Below are 23,293 nucleotides of genomic sequence, written 5' to 3'. Positions count from 1 at the left end.
ATTCCTGGGAGACAAATGTGGTTCAATATTTGCACATCAATCAATGTGATACATCACATTAACAAAAGAAAGGATAAAAACCATAAGATTATTTCAATAGATGCAGAAAAACATTTGACAAAGTACAACATCCATTCATGATAAAAACCTTCAACAAAGTAGGTTTAGAGGGAACATGTCTTAACATAATAAAGGCCGTATATGAAAACCCACAGCTAACATCATACTCAATGGTGAAAAACTGACACCCTTTTGCCTAAGATCAGGAACAAGACAAGGATGTCCACTCTCACCATTTTTAGTGAACATAGCACTGGAAGTCCTACCACAGCAATTAGACAAGAAAAGGAAATAAAAGGCATCCCGATTGGTAAGGAAGAAGTAAACTTCCACTATTTGCAGATGGCATGATACTATATATAGAAAACCCTAAACACTCCACCAAAAAACTATCAGAACTGATAAATTAATTCAGTAAGGTTGCAGGAAACAAAATCAATATATAGAAATCCACTGTATTTCTATACATTAATAATGAAGCAGCAAAAAGAGACATTAAGAAAACAATCCCATTTACAATTGCACCCAAAATAATAAAATACCTAGGAATAAGCTTAGCCAAGGAGGTGAAAGACCTGTATTCTGAAAACTATAAAACACTGATGAAAGAAATTGAGGAGGACACAAAAAAATGGAAAGACATTCCATGTTCATGAATTGGAAGAAAAAATATTGTTAAAATATCCATACTACCTGGGACAGTTGGGTGGCTCAGTCGTTAAGCATCTGCCTTTGGCTCAGGTCATGATCCCAGGGTCCCAGGATTGAGTCCCGCATCGGGCTCCTTGCTCAGCGGAGAGCCTGTTTCTCCTTCTACCTACCACTCCCCCTGCCTATGCTTTCTGTCTCTCCAATAAATAAATAAATAAATAAATAAATAAATAAAATCTTAAAAAAATATATCCATACTACCTAAAGCAATCTACTGGTTTAATGAAATCCCTATCAAAATATCGATAGTGGGGTGCCTGGGTGGCTCAGTCAGTTAAGCATCCAACTCTTGATTTTGGCTCATGTCATGATCTCAAGGTTGTAAGATTGGGCTCCACACTGAGGGTGGAGCCTGCTTAATATTCTCTCTCTCCCCCTCCTTCTGTCCCTTCCCACCTATCTGTCTCTCTAAAACAAAAACAAGGGCGCCTGGGTGGCTCAGTCGGTTAAGCGACTGCCTTCGGCTCAGGTCATGATCCTGGAGTCCCTGGATCGAGTCCCGCATCGGGCTCCCTGCTCGGCGGGGAGCCTGCTTCTCCCTCTGACTCTCTCCTCTCTCATGCTGTTTCTCTCTCGCTCGCTCTCCAATAAATAAATAAATAAAATCTTTAAAAAAAAAATAAAATAAATAAAATAAAATAAAACAAAAACAAAAACAAATACATATATATATCAACAGCACTTTTCACAAAACTATAACAATCCTAAAATTTGTATAGAACCACAAAAGATTCCGAATAGCCGAACAATCTTGAAAAAGAAAAACAAAGCTGGAGGCATCACAATTCTGGACTTCAAGTTATATTACAAAGCTGTAGTCATCAAGACAGTGTTGTAGTGACACAAAAACAGACACATAGATCAATAGAACAGAATAGAAAATCCAGAAATAAGTACACAATTATATGGTCAATTAAACTTCAACAAAGCAGGACAGAATATCCAAAGGGAAAAAGACAGTCTCTTCAACAAATAGTGTTGGGAAAATTGGGCAGCCACATGCAGAAGAATGAAACTGGACCACTTTCTCACACCATACAGAAACATAAACTCAAAATGAATTAAAGACCCAAATGTGAGACCTGAAGTCATCAAAACCCTAGAAGAGAGCACAAGTATTAACTTCTCTGACATTGGCCATAGAAACATTTTTCTAGATATGTCTCCTGAGACAAGGGAAACACACTACTGGGACTACATCAAAATAATAAAAAGCTTTTGCACAGAGAAGGAAATAATCAACAAATCTACAAGACAACCTACTGAATGGGAGAAGATATTTGAAAATGACATATTCAATGAAAGCTTAGTATCCAAAATATATAAAGAACTTATCAAACTCAACACCCCAAAAACAAAAAACCCAAGTAATAAATGAGCAGAAGACATGAACAGACATTTGTCCAAAGAAGACATTCAGATGGCCAACAGACACATGAAAAGATGCTCAGCATTACTGATCATCAGGGAAATGCAAATCAAAACTACAAGGAGATATCACTTCACACCTGTCAGAATGGCTAAAATCAAAAACGCAAGAAACAAGTGCTGGCGAGGATGTAGAGAAAAAGGACCCCTTGTGTACTATTGGCAGGATGGCAAGTTGGTGCAGCCGATGTGGAAAACAGTATGAGGTTCCTCAAAAAGTTAAAAATAGAACTACTCTCAATCCAGCAATTGTGCTACGTATTTACCCAAAGGATACAAAAAAACAGATTTGAAGGAGTACATGCACCCCAATGTTTACAGCAGTGTTATCAACAATAGCCAAACTATGGAAAGAGCCCAAATGTCCATCAACTAATGAATGGATAAAGAAGATGTGGTATACACACACGCAATGGAATATTACTCAGCCATCAAAAAGAATGAAATCTTGCCATTTGCAATGTGGATGGAGCTAGAGTGTATTATGCTAGGGAAAATAGTCAGAGAAAGACAAATACTATATGATCTCACTCATACGTGGAACTTAAGAAACAAAACAGATGAACATAGGGGAAGGGGGGAAAGAAAGAGGGAAACAAACCATAAGCAACTCTTAAAGATAGAAAATAGAACTACCCTACGATCCAGCAATCACACTATTGGGTATTCACCCAAATAATACACAAAGTCACTAATTCAGAAAGATATATGCGCCCCTGTGTTAATTGCAGCATTATTTTAAATAGCCAAATTATGGAAGCAGCCCAAGTGTCTATCGCTAGATGAGTGGATAAAGAAGTGATGTATATATACAATGGAATATTACTCAGCCAAAAAAAGAATGCCATTTGCAACAACATAGAGAGCATACTATTAAGTGAAATAAGTCAGACAGAGAAAGACAAATACCATATGATTTCACTCATGTGGAATTAAAAAAAAAACAAAACATATGAACAAAGTGGAATAAAAAAAGGAGACAAACCAAGAAACAGGTTCTTAACTGTAGAGAACAAACAGATGGTTGCCAGAGGGGAGTTGGATGGAGGGATGGGTGAAATAGGTGAAGGGGATTAAGAGTGCACTTATCACGATGAGCACTGTGTAATACATAGAATTGTTGAATCACTATATTGTACACCTGAAGCTAATACAACATTGTATGTGAACTATACAGGAATTAAAAAAAAAAAAAAAAAAAAGAGTAATGGCCAAAAAAGAAGTTGCTTTGTAACTTTTCTCTGTAGAGACCACTATGTATATTTTGATGACTATTTGTTTTTATTTGTCTGTTTATACATTTATCTTTGGGCTAAACTATTTTTATTGCAGTATAGACAGAAAAGTGCACGAATGATAAGTGGATGGCTCCATGAATTTTTAAAAACTGAACTCAGCAATATGGTCCCGCCCACACTAGAACTATAACATGACCAGCACCACAGAAGGGCCCCCTGCCCTTCCCATTCATCATCCCCACCAAAGAGAACAAGTAGTCTCGCTTCTCTGACCACAGATTGTTTTGTCTGATTTTGAATTTCATATAAGTAGGATCATACTGACTGCTCTTTGGTGTCTGACTTCTTTGCTCAACCTCGTATTTAGGAGATTCATCCATTTTGTGCTTGGAGGAGTTCATTCATTTTTATTGCATGAAGTATTCCATTATAGGAATGCCCTATAATTTATTTAAATTATGATAAATATAAAAATAAATAATAAATGAACTATAAAAAAATAAATTTATTTGTGTATTCTATTCTTGGCGGACATTTGAGTTATTTCCTGTCTGGGGTCACTATAAATAGCACAACTCTAACCCTTTTTCATACATGTCTTTTAGTGCACATATATAAGCATTTCAGCTGAATATATACTCAGTGGATATTGCCATAGAGTTTTCCAAAATGGTGGACAAAATTATCCTCCCAGTGTTTGAGCATCCAGTTGCTCCATATACTTGCCAAAACACAGTATAATCAATTTTTGTTGTTGTTGTTGTTTTTAAACTATTCTGGTGAGTATGTGGTAGTGTTTCTCTATGGTTTCAATTTGCATTTTTACCTTTCAGAAGTTTATTGGCCATCTGGATATCCTCTGTTGTGAAGTTCCTATTGGAATCTCTTGCCAATTTCTGAAAATATTGGTTTGTCTTTTCCTTGTCTATTTGTAGGTGGGTTTTTTGTAATATATTCTGTAATATATCTCCCGTTCTAAGATTTCCCTTTTCAGTCTCCTAAATGGGGTCTTCTGATGACCAAAAAATTCATTTAATGCAGTCTAAATTATCTTTCCCTTTGTATTTCCTAAGAATATTTTCCTATCCCGGGATGCCTGGGTGACTCAGTCGGTTAAGCGTCTGCCTTCGGCTCAGGTCATGATCACAGGGTCCTGAGATTGAGTCCCGCATCTGGGCTCCTTGCTCAGCAGGGAGCCTGCTTCTCCCTCTACCTGCAGCTTCCTCTCCTTGTGCTCGCACGCTCTCTCTCTCTCTCTCCCCCCTCTGACAAATAAATAAGCAAATAAATAAATAAATAAAATCTTAAAAGAAAAAGAATATTTTCCTATCCCAAGGTCATGAAGACATTCTTCTATGCTATCTTCCAGAAGCTCTATTGCTTTCCTTGTCACTATTTAAGACTTTGATCCACCTAGAATTGATTTGTGTTAAGTTGGGAGGGGGTTCAAAATGTACTTTTATCTCCATACATTATGAAGTTGACCCAGCTACTCTTTCCCCACTGGTAAAGAGTAGCTTTGCCATGCTACTCTATTTAAATCATATATATTTATATATGATATATATAGTATATATGCAGTCATTTCTGGACCCGCTATTCTCTTTCATTGGTCTATTTGTCCGATTGCTATGCTATGCTAAAGTTAGCGCTCTAACTTTATAACTGATCTTGCTATCTGGTGCTGTAAGTCATCCATCTTTATCCTTCAGGGGGAAAGCCCAGTAGAGAATGTCAAGGTCACCTCAACGCATCTACCTTCCCCCTGGGAGTTTGGTCCTCAAGCCCTGACTGCATTACTTTCTCTTCTGATGTCTTCAAATGGCTGTTTTCTAAACAACTGTATCCAGACTTTTTTGTTTCCTTGGTATAAGAGTTGGTCTGATTTGAGCAGCTCAGTCATAGATGGAAGGAAGTTCAACCATTTATTCGTTTTTAAAAAGTTATTTTTATTGTGGTGAAACGCCAATAACGTAAAATCTACAATTTTTATATTTTCAAGTGTACAATTTAGTGACATTAAGTACATTCACAATGTTGTACGGCCATCCACCTTCCAGTTCCAGACATTTCTTATCACTCCAAAATGAAAACTCCTAGAGCCATTTGGCAGTCGCTTCTCATTACCTCTCCTTCTAGCCTGGCCATTTATTCTTATCCTGACAACCAACATTAGTGAGGTTTAAAAATTTCTATAGTGCTTCTACTGGGTATTTACCCCAAAGATACAAATGTAGGGATCCAAAGGGGTATGTGCACCCCAATATTTATAGCAGCAATGTCCACAATAGCCAAACTATGGAAAGAGCCAAGATGTCCATTGACAGATGAATAGATAAAGAAGATGTGGTGTATATATATACAATGGAATATTATGCAGCCATCAAAAGGAATGAAATCTTGCCATTTGCAACGACGTGGATGGAACTGGAGGGTATTATGCTGAGCGAAATAAGTCAGTCAGAGAAAGACATGTATCATATGATCTCACTGATATGAGGAATTCTTAATCTCAAGAAACAAAGTGAGTGTTGCTGGAGTGGTGGGGGGTGGGAGGGATGGGGTGGCTGGGTGATAGACATTGGGGAGGGTATGCGCTATGGCAAGTGCTATGAATTGTATAAGACTATTGAATCACAGACCTGTACCTCTGAAACAAATAATACATTATATGTTTTAAAAAAAAGAAGAAGATAGTAGGAAGGGAAAAATGAAGGGGGGGGGGAATCAGAGGGGGAGACAAACCATGAGAGACTATGGACTCTGAGAAACAAACTGAGGGTTCTAGAGGGGAGAGGGGTGGGGGAATGGGTTAGCCTGGTGATGGGTATTAAAGAGGGCACATTCTGCATGGAGCATTGGGTGTTATATGCAAACAATGAATCATGGATCACTACATCAAAAACGAATGATGTAATGTATGGGGATTAACATAACATAATAAAATTTTTAAAAATTTCTAAAGTGCTTTATAGACCATTCCTTCATTCTCACTTGAGTTCTTTTGGTTGATCGTGGTTCTCTTGTGTGGTGATGCCATATGACAGATGAGAAAAATGGGACTCCGATCTTGATGGTTCCACCTGGAGGCCTCTTACTTGAGGTCCTGAACTGCCCAGTCACAAGCCTTGCACCTTCCCTAGTTTCTTGGCGGAGAGAGCCATTTCCTGTAAGATTTAAAGAGGAAGGCTCTGGAAGTAAGACAGATTTATAAATAATAGTAAAAATATTGGAGCTCATATATAATCACCTTTAAGAAACTGCTAAGTATGTTAAATATAACTCCATAAATAGATGGGACAGAGGTCCTGGAACTCTCCCTGAGTTTACAGGCTACATTGGAGGCTGAGCTGAGACACAGGCTCAGGTCTCTGAGGGCCAGCCCAAGGTTTCCTGGTGTCATGTGAACTGTGTCGTTTGGTACTCCAGCCCTCTCCTCAGACACGTGCCTCCTCCCTTCCAAACTCAGATCTGCTGAGCTGTCCTAAAATACCAGCCAATAATTAATACCTTACACAAAGACACACTGGAAGCTGGAAAATTTCATGTGGTTGAAAAAGAGCCACTGTATCTCCTTTCCCCCCAGGGGAAAGTGAATAATTGACTATCTGGCTCGCCTTTTTAAACCCCTGCTCTATTTCATGGAACGGAACGTATGGCTGCCAAGGGTCCTTCTCAGATATCACAGGTTCTAATACGGTGGAAAAGGATATTCTTTATTCCAGGACCGTCTCCAGCACCTAGCACACTACTTGGCTGTACTGGAGGGAGTGACCGCCTGAGTGACCGTCACACTGTGCCCCCACTCACTGCCCTGGGTCAGCTGACAGGAGCCAGGCCGCCAATCTGTGGCAGCAACCTGTATGAGAGCCCAGGGGCGACCAACCAAACCAACCTAGAGCCTCGGAGGCTGAAGCTGGACACTAGCAACCAAGAGGACCCAGGAGTCACGGCACATGGAGACAGAGAAAGGAAGAGAGCAGCAAACAATTAATTAGCAGCAGAGCCCCAGAAGCGGACACCGAAGGCATCTGAGTCACCAAAATGGTAAAGCCTGTGACTGTTGAGCTGCCCAGACAACTGTGGTTATAGCAGTCCCTGCGGAAGATCGTCGCCTTCTATCACCTTCTATCCCCTTAGCCTCCTATCGTACTAGTGCCCGGGGGATGGTCAGTGCCCACAATGTACCAGACACTGGGCTACACCCTTTTTAGGCACTACCTTATTTATGACAAGTGGACAAATGGGGATCCTATAACTACCACTTTAATGCCAAGAGGAAAGACTCCGAGGTTATGTAACTTACCCAAATTACTGACCGGTGACACAGAAACTAAACTCTGATCTGCCTGATCTGTCACTTGTTTTTTACAGTTAAGACTGTTTTTCTGGGGACACCTGGGTGGCTCAATCAGTTAAGCCACTGCCTTCGGCTCAGGTCATGATCTCAGGGACCTGGGATCAAGTCCCTCATCAGGCTCCCTGCTCAGGGGGGAGCCTGTTTCTCCTTCTGTCTGCCGCTCCCCCTGCTTGTGCTTTCTCTCTCTCTCTCTGACAAATAAATGAAATCTTAAATAAAAAAAAGACTGTTTTTCTATATCAGTGTATATAAATCCACTCCATTCTTTTCAGTGGCCGTATGTATTCCATTATGTGGATATACCATATTATTTGAGGAAAGACCCACTCCTATGAATTTAGGTCATGTGCGTTTCTCAAACACTGCTATAATGGATATTTGTATACATACATCTTAATGTATGTGTGTAAATGTATAGGGTTTGTATTCCTCAAACTGAAATGCTAAGTCATAGTGGTCTTCAGTTAAATTTTTTTCATTTTTTAAATTGAGGTGAAGTTCACATAACATAAAATTATACATTTTAAAGTGTATACAATTCTGTGTCATTTAGTACACTCATACAATGCACAATGTGCAATGATGTGCAACCTCCACTTTTTCTATCTAGTTTCAGAACATTTTCATCCCCCCCAAAACTATATATCCATTAAGTATTGACTTCCCCTCCTCCTCCCAGTCCCTGGCAGCTACCAGTCTGTTTTCTGTATCTATAAATTTGCCTATTCTGGAGATTTCATAGAAATGGAATCACACAATATGTGTTCTTTTGTGTCTGGCTTCCTTCCCTTACATAATGTTTTGGAGGTTCATCCACATCGTAGCACATATTGATGCTTCATTCCCTCTCATGGTTGGATAATAGTCCATCATACATATGGACCACAATTTGTTTATCCATTCACCTATCAATGGACATTGGTGTTGTTTCCACCTTTGGCTACTGTCAATAGTATTGCCAGGAACATCTGTGTATAGGTATTTGAGTGCCTCTTTTCGTTCTTTGGGGTATGTACTGAGGAATTGAGTTGCTGGGTCATTGTGGTTAAAATTTTGATAGATGTCGGCAAAGTGTTCTTGAAAACTTGTACCATTGTTCATTCCTGCCAAAAGTAAAGTGGAATGCAGGTCTTCTACAATGTTGCCAACACTGGATATTATCAAAATGTTTAACATTTGCCAGTATGATTAGTGAAAAGTGATACATTACTGTAGTGCAAAATTTCATTTGCTTAATTAGAATGAGGCTCGCATCTGGGTAACACCGTTAGTTACCCATCCAATATCCATTCTCCTTCTATTTTGTTAACAGGACACTGATTTCGTTTGCAAGGACAGTGTGCCTGGTCCTAGGTAATCAATCATGATTAATCTAAGCTGGAAGATCTCAATTGGAGTATGGGACTGGCCCTTATGGGGCCTTGGGGAACATGAAAGAATTTGAGGTTGCCACCATGATGGGGAATGGGTGCTATCATTTAGTGTCCATGGGTTAGGAATAGTAAGTGCCCCACGATTCAAAGAACAATCCTCTCAACAAAGAATTTTCCATCACCAAACGCAGATAGTACTTTGTGGAGAAACACAGAAAGCCAATCACCACCAAAGCTTTGATGTGCTGGGAAGGTACTATATTCCCGAGGAAGAGGGAAGCTTCACTTTGGAATCCTCAGATTTTGCCCTCTGTGTCCCTTCTTTTGGCTAGTTCTGATTTGTATCCTTTTGCAGTAAAAAAACTGCAATGATATACACAGTGCTTCCAGTGAATTCTGAGTTTTTCTAGTGAATTATCGAAGTGGTCACTAGAACTCCCAAATCTGTAGCCAGCTTGTCAGAAGAGAGGGTGACCCTGGGGATTCTGAACTTGCAGCTGGTGTCTGAAATGAAGGCAGGTTGTAGAGGGCTATGCCTCTGTGTTTGGCCAACTCCAGAATTGCCATGTAAGGACGACTGATTGATCATTGGCCCACAAGGTTGAACTCAGTCTCCAGCCTCCTTCTCTCCCCAGAGGCTGGGCTGATATCAGATGGCTCAAAGCCCCAACCCTCTATCATATGGTTGGTCTTTCTAGCATGATCAGCCACCATATCAAGTCACCTTGTTAGCTAAACTATCAGATACCATCGGAGGGCCCCGCCATGATAACAAAGACAACCTCACTTAGGAAATTCCAAGGGTTTCGGGGTTGCCTGTTAGAAACTGGGGACAAAGACCAGCCAAATTCTTTAGTACACACCAATCCTCAACTTCTCAGCCTCCCTTGCACCTGGAGGCCACAATAACACACAGCTCTAGCTGCTAAGACCTGAATGAACGTTTACTGGAAAGGAACGTTCTTACCACCTTCTGTTTCTACCAACCCAACTCCTCTTCTTTGTCTTGAATTTAATTGCAGTATGTGGAGCTGTCTTACAGCTTGGATGACTGAGTGACGGGACAAATACACAGAAAGTTTTTTCCCTCGTGTTGTTCTTTAGAGCTGAAGCAATACCAGTAAAGGGTCCTGCCTGCCTGCTGCAGATGTTTTGTTATGTGGAAATGTAACCTAAACTGGCTGAACCGGTCATTATTTGGGTGCTTTTACCTGCAGCCACAAGCTCTCCTGACACAGCACCTTGAATTATGTTTATTGGCTGCTTGATTTCTTTCTTTCTGAGAACCTTCTGCTCATGTTCTTAGCTCATTGTTCTATTGGGTCATTTCCTGTGTGTGTGTGCGCACGTGTGTGTGTGTGTGTGTTTATTTCACATTCAGATGTATTTTTAAAAATACAATGCCACTAGATTTTTACATCATGTTCACTTTAAATACAATTTTTAAAATACTTTTAACTTTCTTTTCAGTGGTTTTACTCTAAATTACTCTTTCCATTTTAATGTGGTCATATTTGTCCATCCCTTCCTTTTTGGCTTTTGTGCTATGTGCCATTCTTAGAAATTGTATTTAACTTTTTAATTGTAAATATTGTACACTTTAAATACAATATACAATTATGTATTGTATAAATACAATACATAATTGTATTTATTTATTTTTTATTAAAGTACAATTAACATGTAGTGTTATATGTGTTTCAGGTGTACAATATAATGACTCAACAATTCTATACATTGTTCAGTGCTCATCATGGTAAGGGTGATCGCCATACGTCACCAAACAACGTTATTACCATCTTATTGACTATATTTCCTATGCTGGACTTTTCATCTCTGTGACATGTTTATTTTGCAACTGGAAGTTTGTATCTTTTAATCCCCTTTATTTTATCCATACCCCAGTTTGTTCTCTGTATTTAAGTATCTGGTTTCTTGTTTGTCTCTTTTTTTTTCCTTTGTTTTGTTTCTTAAATTCCACATATGAGTGAAATTATATGGTATTTGTCTTTCTCCATCTGACTTATTTTACTTAGTGTTATACCCTCTAGCTCCATTCACATCATTGCAAATGGCAAGATTTCATTCTTTTTGATGGCTGAATAATATTCCATTATACATGTGTATATATAAATACATTCCATTATATTCCATAATTCCATCATACACACACACACACACACACACCACATCTTTAACCATTCATCTATCAATGGACACTTAGGCTGCTTCTGTATCTTGGCTATTGTAAATAATGCTGCAGTAAACATAGGGATGCACGTATCTTTTTGAATTAGTGTTTCCAGGTTTTCTGGGTAAATACCCAGTAGTGAAATTACTGGATCATATGGTAATTCTATTTTTAATGTTTTGAGGAACCTCCATACTGTTTTCCAGTTTGCATTCCCACCAACAGTGCATGAGTGTTCCTTTTTCTCCACATCCTTCCAACACTTTGTTCTTATCGATTTGTTAGAGAGCTTTGTATATTAGAGAAAATATCCTTTTTGTCTGGAATGTGTATTGCACGCCCATTTTTTTTTTTTCTGTAGTACATTGTCATTTGTCTTTTAACTTTCTTTTCAGTGGTTTTACTCTAAATTACCTTTTCCATTTTAATGTGGTCATATTTGTCCATCCCTTCCTTTTTGGCTTTTGTGCTATGTGCCATTCTTAGAAATGCCTTATTTTCTTCAAGGGAGTGAAAATACTAATCTGTGGGGTTAGTAACATTATTTTATGATTTAACTTGCTACACTTAAGCTTGTTTTGTCATAAAAACAAAGTTAAACCGTAGCAGCAGATAGCATTAAAGATTTACCAGGCCTGTTTCCCTCTTCTCCAAGGATCATCTCATTTAATCTTCATCTAGATAGAAAGCAGACATTCATATTATCTTTATTTCAGCATTGAGGAACTAAGCTTTCAGAGTTTCTGGACCTTATTCAAGGACTTGCACCTTCGGAGGGAATAGCCAGGCTTGAACCCAGGCAGTCTGAGTACAAAGTCTGTCCCCGTAACCACTCCGCTACAGTAGTAGAATTATAGGAGTCTCCATTAATGTCCCACTTGTGTTTCTCCCAGTCTGTCTCTCAATTATAAGCACTGTATGATGTTTCTGGCTTTAGAAAAGGGCTTCATTAGATATGTTCTGATTCCAGCAAACTCTGCATTTGATCCCTACCTACGCTTTGCTTATCACCAAACCTACTTTGGAATTTGGGACCTGAACGTTGAATCAATGCAACTTCATGAGGGTAAATGTTCCTCTAGTAGCTTCTGGTTTGGGCTGGTGGTTGTACCAGATGTGTTTTAAGGATGCTCTTAAATAGGATTTGTTTCAGTCAGGTGGAGTAAGACATGCAGACGTGGAAATGCTTGTCATGAAGAAAGAAGTGTGCTATGCTCACAGATCCCTAGCAACAGACAGCATAGCTACTTGGGGAAGCACTGGGGTTGGTCAGGAGGCAGAGGGGAAATGTGAGCAAGGTCCTTTATTGTGGTTTCTATGAGAGGGCATGGATAAGGAAGGGTACACAGGCTTAGTTAGGATTGGCTAGTTGGGACAATTTCAGTGAACTCTGTGGCACAGGGACTGCCCCCTCGTTGTCTGGTACCCGGACCTGGGGTGATGAGGGCAGCGTGATCACGGCCTGAGTGTAAGGGCTCAGTAGAGAAGGGGATGGGGATGTGAGCCCTGCATTGGTGGTTTGCATGTGAAATGCACACTGGCAGGTGAGTTGTGTGCTCTCTCAAGGAATGAGCACTGGGTGTTACATGCAGCTAATGAATCGTTGAACACTACATCAAAAACTGATGATGTATTATATGTTGGCTAATTGAACATTTAAAAAAAAAATGGAATTGGCTAACCCTGGGAGGGGGAGTCTGTCCAGGCCAGCAAGACCCTGAGATGTCAGAGCATCGAAAATACAGAGTAAAAAAAATATGAGTAATATAAGACAATTATTGCTTTCTCTGCCCGGTACTTTTCTTGAGGACCGTCTCCCTCTTCTCTGTGTTCTGATGGGAGCAGCAGATGCTATTGTCTCATATGATTGTCTCCAAGGTTTTATTTATTTATTTTAAAATATTATTAATTTATTTGAAAGAGAGAGCGAGCAAGAGAGAGAGCACAAAGCAGGGCAGAGGGAGAAGGAGAAGCAGGCTCTCCATTGAGCAGATAGCCCAATGTGGGGCTCGATCCCAGGACCCTGGGATCATGACCCGAGCCAAAGGTAGACGCTTCACTGACTGAGCCACCCAGGAGCCCCTGTCTCCATGGTTTTAGCAATTGCCTAAGGAGTGAGCAGCTTACTTCAGATGGCCAAGTCCATTTTCAGGATTTTTCAAGTAGAACTAGGACCCACTCCTAAGGAGCTATGGGAGAACATGAGTATACAGTAGGAGAGAATGGAGTCACAATATAGAGAGAAACAGAGAGGGAAGGAAGAGAAGGAAGCTGAGGCATTTGGATCTTGAATCCAGTTGTCCCTGAAGCTGACTCCATCTCTGTCCTTGATTCCAAGAGCCAATAATTTGCTCTTTTGCTGAAATTAATTTGAATTGGATTTTCTTCATTTGCATTTTATCTTAACGGAAGGGAAAATAAATGTGCTTTAATTTACTCTTGGGAAGTTCCATGCTTGCTTTTCAAGGAGTGCTTCAACACCTAGGCAGCTCCTCTCAAATAAGGTGGCATGCCGGTGATTTAATAGCTAATAAATTAAATTTCCTCCGAGGTGCCCAGAAAAAAATTGAGTGAACTTCCAAGGCAGAATAAAAATGGGCAGATTCAGCTGGGTTTAATCATCTCTGTTTTACAAAGTTAAGTTAACTTAGTGGTAGGGATGAGTCAAGAACTAATACACGCTCGAGGGGGCTGTAGGGCGAGGAGAACGTGGTTTACGAAGCCATCAAGATAGGTTTTAAGAGCGTGACATTGTGGGCAATTAGGCAAATCATTCTCTAGCAGATACCACTCCCTACCTACCCCTCAGAGAAAGGAATATTAATGTGAGGTCATCTCTACTGTCAGTGGATGATGCTTGAAAGGGGGATGGAGTGGAACTGCGCGTGGAATACCAGGGATCTTACTGCAGTCAACTAGGAAGATAAGGGGCTCTGTTACCAAAGACACCATCTGAGGCTACCACTGGCTCGTCCTTGCCAATGCTGACAGACCCATGTGTGACTCAGTGTTGGTGCTTATCTTGCTTCTAATCTTGTTTATTTAACTTTTGACTCCTCTTGCACATGCAACTTGAAATGCTCAAGATTTTTTTAAAAATACACATTGTAGGGACGCCTGGGTGGCTCAGTCGGTTAAGCGTCTGCCTTCGGCTCAGGTCATGATCCCAGGGTCCTGGGATCGAGTCCCGCATCGGGCTCCCTGCTCCGCAGGGAGCCTGCTTCTCCCTCTGCCTCTGTCTCTCTCTCTGTCTCTCATGAATAAATAAATAAAATCTTTAAAAAAAAAATACACATTGTAGGCATTCTTGGCCTGTGTGCAAAAAACATTCACCTCCAAATAGAAAGCACAGTACTGCCCAGCCCCCAGTCGCCTATGCAGAGAAGAGAACCTGGAATGGTTTCACTGTGTTACTAAGGCTGGAGGGCACTCTTGGCAGCGGGTGGTTTGACCGGCTGTGGGGACAGTAACACAACAGAAAACCACCGTCACAAGTCACACCCACACGTGTGTTCTTAGCTCGGTCTTTGGGAGTTGGGGCAGGCTTCCCAGTGGGTATTTTTATTTCTGTACTCACTAATAACAACTGATTTTAAAAGCACAGAGTTGGGAATCTGTCTCCAAATATTTCTGGATTGAAAAAATATTGTTAGCATTGCCTGGCCCTTTTCCTTTTTTGAATGCCTGACCTCTTCCCGTGTTTTTTTGTTTGTTTGTTTGTTTTTGTTTTTTCACTTGACTATACCTGTCCTTGGAATACAGGTGTGGTGTTGTTCCTATTGCCCTTTTCAACTTGCTTCCTGGAAACCTCCAGAGGGACGGGGGATGGGGGGAGGAGAGGAGACAGATTTTTAGACAATCACCAGGCAAATAAGGATCTCTTTTGATTATTTCCACGTGCATTCAATTTGTGAACAAAACTGACTCTCAGGGGCAGTCGCCTTTGTTATTAATTATTCATTCATTCATCTATCCAGCTACGTGTTCAATAAACATTTATTAAATGCCAATTATGTCTGAATAAGGCATTGTCTTTGTCCTCTTAATGCTCTTGTCTGTGTCCTCCTGAAACTCATGTTCTAATTATGGAGACGGGCCTGTGAGTGAATAGCTGGGTGACAGTATGGTAAGTTTTATGCCTGTCATCTGCCGCTGCTTTGAGGTTGTTGAGAAATCCTTCCTCAAGAGGAACGAAACTCAAGGAGCCTCTCCACGTGCCAGGGACTAAATAGCACACACCTGCTAGCTCACTGCATCTTCTCAATAAGCTTCTGGGACGACGGGTACTGTCAGTGTCCTCATTCCCTCATGGGGAAACTGAGGCTAATGGGCACTAAGTCATTTGCTGGAAATTGCACATGGGGATTAGAATATGGCCAGTCTGAGCCCTCAGTGTGTGTTCACTTCTTGACAGTGTCTCTCTCATCCTTCTAGTAAAAACAAACAACAAAACTCTCTCTTGGCTTGGCCACTGGGACACCACCCTCTCCCCTCATTTTCTTCCCTAATTCTACCCCCAGCCCTGAGGGGACAGTCCCTGTTCCTCAGGGACTTGTCACTGGCCCTCATCTCATTCTACACCTTCCATGGGGTCCATGACTATAACACATGCACATGCATGCAACGACGTGTAGGCACACAGTGGAAAGATGGGTTGATTCTTATTTAATCTTTTACATTTGCAGAATGTATAAAGAACGGCACCATTGTGTTTTATAGAGTTTTTAGGCAGAATAAAATCTAATCCACACTAAAGGCTCTAGACATAATATGAACAGGGTGGTCTGGCATTATTATACATTGGAAATGCCCACATTCAAAGGAAAAGGACATCTGTTTCATGGCTGTCAGGCTAAGTGATGTCCTGTCAAGGGAGAGGGTGCCTTGGCCTGAGTCGGGGCAGGCAACTAGAACTAGCTGAGGAAGTATCTATCACGGGCACACGGCCAACATACCAGACAGCTGCCTGCTTCCCCGGCATCCAGCTGTTGGCAAAGGATCACCACATCACAGCTGATGTCCTGTTTTGGATTTAGTGATGTAAGTATGAGGTCTCCCTTCCTAAAGAGAAAGGAGCATTTTTTTTTTAAAAAAAAGCATTTTTTCTATCTTTCTATAAACCCTGCAGCACCCCAAATCACATTGAAATACACATATGTGAAATGACTGGACAACCCACTTGCCTCTTGTAAAATTTCCCATAGCTTCTCATTTCACACTCCTCAGGGTACTTGGCTGGGTTTTTCCAACAAGAAGGAAGCCAGGGTCCTACCGGGCAGCCCTGGGGACAGGGGATGGGTTGTCATGTTGGATAACTGGGAACATTATAGGTACCTGACAAGCAACCCCAGGTGGCCCAGACCAGATGCGCCCAGGGTGCCTTCTGGCCCCCTCTTCCTACCTGTCTCCCTCTGTGTGGAAAACTTTGATTTGCCCCTCACATTCCAGAACTTTACTCTAGCTTCAGAAATTCCCTCCTTTGCTTATCATGCCAACACTGATGATGAGTCCACTAAGAGTAGGCAATTCTTCCATGAGAAACCATTCTTTTCCCTAGGTGGGCCTGGGGGCTTTCACTGTTGAGAGCTTTTTAGTATAACTCTCAGCAAGTGTCCACTGAACTAAAGTGAAGGGGAATTTCTGAGAACTTTGTCAGGGCCCATGTGGGAGCTCTGGTCCTTCTTCTGTCCAGGGGCATTGAGGGTGGGAGTCGGGCTACTTGGAAAGACTGGGAGAGTTGTCAGGCTGGGCAGGTGGAGGTGGCCCCAGGATGGGAAGAGGCAGGGCAGCCTGGTCTCCACACCAACATGGCGCTGGTGGAGTTTGGATCAGACCAGCAAGACAGAAGGCAAGATTCAACATCCCAGTGTCCAGGGACCACCGCTCTGTCCCCTTGCCCTCCAGGCTCCTGTTTCTGTCTCTAGTTTTTCTGGAAGATAGCAAGGTAGAGGTAGCATGGGTGGGTGGGCGGGAAGGGGCAGGGGAGAGAAAGGAGCATCATCATTGCTTGCCGGAGGCTGGGCTTCCATTGTAGGGCTGCAGAGAAAACCCTGGTTGCCCAATTACAACGGAATTTCAGATACACAGCAAAACCATCGTGTAAGTAGGTCTCAAATTCTGCCTGTATTCTTACTTGCTAAATCTGGCAACACTATCTTGTCATCCTGTTCTCTGCACCTTTAATCAGGATGACTCCTCCCCTTGTCACAGCTTCCAGGTTGTGACTCCCACCCACCTCCCCACCCCCCGCCAAGAATTTAGGGGACCGACAGTCAGCTTGGCTCACATAGGCAATCTCAGCGCACCTTGAACAAGTCAGAGACTCCTCCACCATCAGAGCCCAGCCCCCGCGGCTCTCCCTGGGTGATGATTTAAACAATTTAAGCACTGCTTTGCGAGCATGGGTTGCGAAACTCCTGCAGGCTCCTGCCTGGGAGAGTGGTTTCAGTGAGCGCCTCTGGAATTCTAACAGCATGTGAGTCACCTGGGGGAACTGGTTAGGATGCAGATTCTGAGTCAGCAGGTCTGGGGTGGGGCCTGAGACTCTGCATTTCCTAACACGCTCCCCGGGGATGTCCAATGCAGCTGGTTAGAAATCGAGATACAATTTAGATTTGAGGTAGGACAAGGACTCGTCCCAAACAGCTTCAGTGCATGTGAGGCTCCTGTTATGGGCTCAGTGGTGTCCCCAGCCCCACCAAATGTATATGCTGAAGTCCTAAGAGACTTTTGAGACACACACAGAGGGAAGAGCATGTGAAGACAAAGGGAGAAGGCCATCTGCAAGCCAAAAGGAACCAGCCCGGCCGACACCTTGATCTTGGACTTCCAGCTCCAGAACTGAGAGGAAATATATGCTTGTTGGGGGCACCTGGGTGGCTCAGTTGGTTGAGCGACTGCCTTGGGCTCAGGTCATGATCCTGGAGTCCCCGGATCGAGTCCCACATCGGGCTCCCTGCTCGGCAGGGAGTCTGCTTCTCCCTCTGGCCCTGCCCCCCTCATGTGCTCTCTCTCTCATTCTCTCTCTCAAATAAATAAATAAAATCTTTAAAAAAAATTAAAAAATATATATATATATATGCTTGTTGGTTAAGCCCGTGGAACTTTGTTACAGCTGCCTTAGCGGACTAATACATGCTCCTTAGTGGGAGCACTGGGGCAGAGCCACCCAACGGGACCCACAGAACCTTGAAATTAAAGGAAGAAGTAGCCTTCCAGGAACCAGCAGCTTGTCATTGATAGCCAAGCAGAACAGTCATTCTCAAAAAGGTTTCACTTGCAGGGCGCCTGGGTGGCTCAGTCAGTTGGGCGTCTGCCTCCCGCTCCGGTCATGATCCTGGAGTTCCTGATGGAGCCCGGCATCAGACTCCATGCTAAGCGGGGAGTCTGCTTCTCTCTCTGCCTCTCTCCCCGCTCGTGCTCTCTCTCTGTCTCTCAAATAAATAAATAAACAAATAATCTTTAAAAAAAAAAAAAAGGTTTCATTTGCATCCCAGAATGTAGATCCTGGAGAAATGTGATGCTTACCTCTCCTTCAGCCGTCTCATAGCTCACGGCATCGTCACAACCCCCTGGGTGGAACACTGATCAAGGGCTTTAATCCCCATAATCCAGACGAATAAACTGAGTCACATGTGGGCAGGCTGTCTTCAGAGGCCACAAATTACGGCAAAAAAGAAGAAAGGGGAAGAGGAGGAAGAAGAACTCAATTTTTCTCTAACGATTTCTACTTTTCCAAAAATGAAGCATCAATTCAGGATTAATTCAAAGAAATCATTTTCCTGGTCAGCTGGGTTTGCGCTCTCCCCTTTCTCTTTGGGGCTGGGTGACATTTGGGGGGCTTTATAGATCACTGAGGTATCAGCGGGGGTTCTGTTGTTGCCATCTGTCCACTGTGGTGGCCATCGAGCTCCCCACACCCCGCCTGACCGCAGGCATCCTCTGCTGCTGGCATCTCGGAAACACTCATGCTCCACACCTGGGGTCCAGGCACTGGCTCTCACAGGAGGCGCCACTTCCCCGCACCCTGACCTCGACGCTCCTCCAGGTCCCCCAGGTGTTCCTCACCTACTCCTGAGCCATTCACCAGGGGCCACTTTGGATGCCCTCCCATTTAGTCTGAGCCCACAGAATGCTCTGGGCTATCAGGTCCTCCACAGGAGGCTGGGGCATCTGCTAGGCCTGCAGCCTCCCCAGGCTTCACCCAGAAAGCGAGGCATAACCTTCTCTGCTCTGGAGTCCTCTAATCCCCTGTCCTGGGCCCTGGGCACAGGGGGACAGGGAGCAAGGCCCCCGCCCCAGACCAGCACTCTCGACTAGCTCTAAAACCACCACAGATTCTCCCTGCCGCCTGTCCTCACCCACCCAGCCAGGGAACTTAGTACCCAGTTGGGGGTGGGGTGGGCTGGGGTGGGGGTCTCTGTCTCCATAGCTAATCTTCCCAAGTCATTTGGGCATTAAATTCATGCCCTTGGCCCTTCTGAGTCTGGGCTTTTGAAAAGGAAGAAACCTTTAGGCTCTTGCAACTCAAAAAGTTGTTTTGTGGGTTTTTTCCCTGAAATGACTGCCTCTATGATAGGTTTTTTTTTTTTTTAAAGATTTTATTTATTTATATGACAGAGAGAGACAGCGAGAACAGGAACACAAGCAGGGGGAGTGGGAGAGGGAGAAGCAGGCTTCCCGCTGAGCAGGGAGCCCGATGCGGGACTCGATCCCAGGACCCTGGGATCATGACCTGAGCCGAAGGCAGACGCTTAACGCACGACTGAGCCACCCAGGCGCCCCTCTATGATAGGTTTTTTTAAAAGTCTCCCTTGAAATTCAAACGCTGAATATTGACTCCCAGTGTTGCTTTTGCTGCCCTGTAGTCACAACCCCACTGCAGGTGCAGAGGACAGGGTCAGGGCTGTCTGAGTGGGAAGGAAAAGGCAGAGGGCAGATTTCATAAGGGAAAAACAAGTTTAAAACTACTGAACACGACCCATGAAATGGCTTTCCAAACATTCAAACCTTTTTATTTTCCTGTGATTCCAGGGCACAATCTACCCAGCAGCAGGCACTGGGGTCCCTGAATTGCTGGTCACAAGAGCCAGGAGGCGGAAGCAAGCAAGAGTCCGTCAACAAATGAATGGATACACAAGATGCGGTGTCTACAGACCATGGAATGTGACTCAGCCTTAACAAGGAAGGGGCTTCTGACACAGGCTACAATGTGGATGAAGCTTCAAGACATGGCGCTCTGTGAAATAAGCCAGTTGGGGAAGGACAAAGACCGCATGATTCCACTTCTGTGAGGTCCCTAGCGTGGTCACATTCACAGGGACAGAAAGTAGCCTGGGGGCTGCTGGTGGCTGGGGGAGGAAGGACGAGCCAGGGTTTCGTGGGTGCAGAGTTTCCCTTCTGCAAAGCGAGAAGCTCTCTGACGTCCATGACAGGTGCCCAACGATGTGAACGTACTTAATGCCACCGAAGTGCGCACCGTCATGGTAAACATGGTTCCAGGGCTGAATTGTGTGTTTCACCACAATTTCAAAAATGACAAAACAAAAGAATCTTCATAAGAAAAAGAAACACAGATTCCTGTTCGAGCCTGGGTCTCCTACCTCTTGGTGGTGAGGACAAAGAGCCCTCACGTTTCATAAATTCCCCAGGGGATTGTTGAGAACCAGTTTTTGGGTTTTTTTTTTTAATTAAAAGTACATGTGTGAGGTGCGGTAGTGGGAAGGGGCTGGGGGCGTGCTCTGAGCCAGAGGACTAAGGCAGGGGAGGCAGGTGGCAATCCCTGGAGGTGCCATCCGGGTGGGCAGCGCTGTCTGCAGCTGCTAGAACTAAGTCAGCCCTGCGGCCTTTTGCCACATGGTGTTTAACCTTGAAAATCAGGTCCAGCATCTTGATTTCATAGAGTTCTTCAAAGGGGTGGAGACGTCCACCTCACTGTGGAGGAAATACTCCAAATCATGGGGTTTTAAATCTAAGCTGTCTTCAAGGCAGCTCCACGTATTTATTTCCTGTCTGTTTTTAACTCAGACCCAGGAGATACAAAATTGGAAAAGGAATCCTGCCGCAAAACACAGCCTTGTCCGCGTCAGGATTGTAAAATACCACCATGCTTTCTGCAGTTCCGCCCATAGGCAGCTCCAGCCTCTTCTTCCAATGCTGGATGCATAGAGTGCCTGATAACATAGGCTCTCTTCCTGCCCCCTGCTCTGCTGTGAAAACCACCTCCTTCTTCCCTGTGTCTTTCTTGGAAGTTGACTAGAAACTGACCTTACCCTCATTTGGCCATTTGAATGGTCAGAACTTTAAAGAGTTACAGCATTGAAAGTAAGAGCGATTTTGTCCAATGCTCTGACAACGAGACGCCGAATCTGCATGGAAACAATCATCCCAGATGAATATGAACTTGAAGAACCACCCTACAGATGAGAACATCTGACTGCATCCCTGTGGGAAGAATGCTAACCAACACCTGCCATTTACGTGTTTGTACATTCCATACTCCAGCCGTTCCCAAACCACAGCCTGGAAGTCACACCCCACAGGGCGCATCACCTTCTTCTATAGTTGAGGAGACAGACAGAAGATTGTGCAAAAGTTTTGCCTCTGAGCATCTGCAATTTGAGGTGTTGAACTTGATGTCTTTTGTTCCCTTTCCAAAAACCTGGTGGCCTGTCTCCTTTCTAAACAGAATTCCACTTGGTTCAGATGTCTGGTGGCCTCCCCACAGAGAAGTTGGAGGCAGGGGAGGATACCACACAGGTGAAGCTGGTCGTTGTGATTGGGGGGGTCCCTTGCTTGAAACAGACCACTTGTGATGGTGGGTGCGACCCAACCTGAAGAAGTCATTCATAGTCTCAGCAGGGGCAAGGTCTTAGAATTAGCCAACTGTGCTGGAGGGTGGGTCCTGTTAGAATAAACCAATCTTGGGAACCATTGCTCTTGGATCTCTGGCTCCAGGCTGGCTGATGAGAGAGGAGGGGAGGGCTGGCGAGTGGCTTCTGGAAAACAGTCTTGAGTCTTAAAGAAAGACTCAGGTAGCCAACAAGGTCATGTAGCACTGCTGGACCTTTGTGGGGCGTGCTTATGGTGCTTGAAATGACAGCAGCCGTCCTCCAACCCCGAAGGCACCACCTTGAGAACAAAGCTGGACCCACGGAGGGACCAGTTGGAATGTGCTCTCCAGGCCCTTCATGGTGGCTTTGAACTGCTGGAAATCACCAAGCCTGGAAATCTCCTACCTCCGGGCTTCTTGTGGTGTGAAGCAATAAAATGCTCCTGCTATTTCAGGTGAGGCTGGGCTGGGCACATCTGACTGGAACCATTTCTACATGAAGAGTTGGCAGAACAAATAACTAAACTGTTACCATGCTGTAACAAACAGATGCTTTATGGAGAGGAGAGGAAAGATTGCATGAATATCAGGATAGAACAAGAGACATGGGAGCAACTTGCCACTCAAGGTGGGAGGCTTTGGGTTATGTTTAGGGTTGTACCTGCCACCATCTACTTCTTCTGGGTGCCCAGCCTGTGCAGGAGGATATGGGGTTTTTTAAAAAAAATTCTTTACTTAATTGTGATAAAATAGACATAGCATGAAATTTACCATTTAAGCCATTTTTAAGTGTTCGTGCGGTGGCATTCACACTGTTGTGCAACCATCACCACCATCCACCCATGGAACTTATCTTCCCAAACAAAAACTCTGTCCCCATTAAACACTAACTCCCCTCCCCTAGCCTCTGGGAACCATCATTCTACTTTCTGTTTCTATGAATTTGACTACTCTAGATACTTCATATAAGTGTAATCATCCAGTATTTTTCCTTCTGTGACTGGCTTGGGTCACTGAGCATAACGTCCTCAAGGCTCATCCATGCTGAAGACTGTGTCAGACTTTCCTTACTTTTTAAGGCTGACTAGTATCCCATTGTAT

This window comes from Neomonachus schauinslandi, chromosome 8 (assembly GCF_002201575.2).
Source record: "Neomonachus schauinslandi chromosome 8, ASM220157v2, whole genome shotgun sequence".
Taxonomy (NCBI): domain Eukaryota; kingdom Metazoa; phylum Chordata; class Mammalia; order Carnivora; family Phocidae; genus Neomonachus; species Neomonachus schauinslandi.
This window is presented reverse-complemented; position numbering follows the sequence as displayed.